This window comes from Poecilia latipinna, unplaced genomic scaffold (assembly GCF_001443285.1).
Source record: "Poecilia latipinna isolate Pla-1442-1.1 unplaced genomic scaffold, P_latipinna-1.0 Scaffold1115, whole genome shotgun sequence".
In the NCBI taxonomy this organism is placed as follows: Eukaryota; Metazoa; Chordata; class Actinopteri; order Cyprinodontiformes; family Poeciliidae; genus Poecilia; species Poecilia latipinna.
In genome coordinates, this window is record NW_015113731.1 from 110,642 (window position 1) to 112,987 (window position 2,346).

Genomic DNA, 2,346 nt, shown 5'->3' on the forward strand with positions numbered 1-2,346 from the left:
CTAGGGCATAAGGTCACACAAACAAGCCACACCGACATGGTTCCTCCAGATAATAAAACTTTTCTTTTTCCCTGTGAAAATAAATAGTTATGTCATAAAAACACATATGCTTTATATTTTCTAAGTCCACAATGAAGCCTAAAGTTTGTAGTTTAATTCTTAAAAAACAACATGTCTGTCTGTTTAGAATTAGAGACGATTAAAGATTATGTCAATATTTTATTTTATCTTTAAGTTCGTTTAGTTAATTGAAATATAATATCAAGAGAACTTTAAATGTATTTAATTATTTTTTTGTGTGATGGTAATCAAATCTGTTTTGTTTTCCTTCTTTATGAGACTTCACAAGGCCTTCACTGAAATTGTCATAACATAATTAATACAAAACTTTGGACTTTGGTTACTGAATTTCACTCTGTAAGATCAGATCACTTAGTTGGACATTGAATGAAATCTTTTATATTTACATTAAACAATGTGTACTTTCATATTTCACATCAGAAAGACAAAAATATGTATAAAGCTTCATACAAAGTCTGGCATTTTTAAGAGTAAAAAGAAAAACGTTAAACACAAATATTAAAACTTAAGCAGATGTTCACATTAGTTTACTGCTATTTTCGACCTACGTTTTTTTTTTTTCTAATATTACATTTGTAAAACTAATAGTTATATTAGTTATGTTATCTCAAACCTCTGGCAGTTAAATTAAGTGGGAAAAACCTGAAGATGACAAAAAAGTGTAATTACGTGATCTGGATAATGGCACTTGTATGTGATGAATTAAGAAAAAAAGAAACTTATTTTATGGATAAAGTAGTTTAATCTATGTTTGTGGCATCGCAGTCCCAGCTCAAATAACAAGATATAATTTAATCTCTGCATTTTAGTCTTAATGATGCAAATTGGTAAGATAAACGCTTTTAGGCAAATAAGAGATGCAGCATGCAGTCCTGAAGGGTCCTTCATTTATTTTTTCAAGGCTTCCATTAACATTTTATTTAAATGAGACAGAAAAATAAAAAATAAAATTCTCTGGCAGGGGAATAAAAAGAAGAATGAATAAATTAACTAACAACATAGTGTGATGTGAATCTAGGTGACATGTTTTTTCTGGTCCATATCTAAAATGCTCCCCATGAAGGATGTTTTTAAAAGTCATGACTTTCAGTAACTATATCAGCTTCTTGGCATGTACCAAATTGCGAGTCCCATCTAATACTTATGTTCAAAATTGTTTTAATCACTTTACATTTTGCAAAGTAGTATTATTTTCTTTTTGTATATTGAACTTTTTCATAATTCATCAACATTTCATTCAAGATTAATTGCTTATGTTTAAAGTGTTAATCAAAAATAGAATTTTATGAAGACTTTAAAAGTGTTTGATATTTAAGAAATCTCCCACACAACTTTATAGACAGTATAAATCACAATCCACCTAGTACAGCCCTGCTTACGTCTTGGCCTTGAAACCCACAGGAGCATATTGTTAGGATCCTGTGATTTGAGGTTTGTTTATTCTACATTTCTTAGTTTATTTTTATTAGAAACTAATACAACTAATAAAAAGTTTAGATGAGTCTTGGTTCTGTTTTACTTTAGATCAGTCATTTAGTGATTCTAGTTTATGATGTTTATTTCTTTGTTGCTCTAGTTTATTATGTTTCTTAGGTCTAGTTATTCTTTATTGTTTGATTTATTTTCTAGTCTCCTGTGTACTCCCTCGCCCTCTGTGCCACTTTCTCTCTCTCCTCAGTCTGCCTCCTGCTCTCTCCCCTCACACCTGCAGCCCATTAGCTCATCAGCCCAGGTCTTTGTTCAGCATTCAACCTCCCAGTACTTAAGCACCTCATTCTCAGTCACTCCTCGCCGGTTTCTCTCGTCTACTCCTGTTATTTGTTCCTCTTCCTGCCCCTTCCTCCTGGATTCATTTTTTTATTACACAGTGTTACGTCTAAAGCCTGCTGCTTTTGGGTCCATCCACAAACACACAACATGGCAGACAGGTGGGGTTAATAACGTGGATAAATTGAGAGATTCAACTTTTGGCTCAGTTCTCTTTTTATCTCGGTACAGAACCAGTCTGTCTCTCTTGCTCCATTTTCCCTGATTTGTGAACAAAATCCCGGTATAACAATTTCAACATATCTGAAAAAATTTTTTTTTTTAATACATGAATTTAATTCAATACAAAATAGTTTGCATTGGATTGGGTCAAATACACGTGGTTCTTATAATTCACAAAGCAAACAAAACACAGAACTACTAATCTAGCAAGACTATATACAGGTGCTGGTCATAAAATTAGAATATTGTGATAAAGTTCATTATTTTCCATAATGT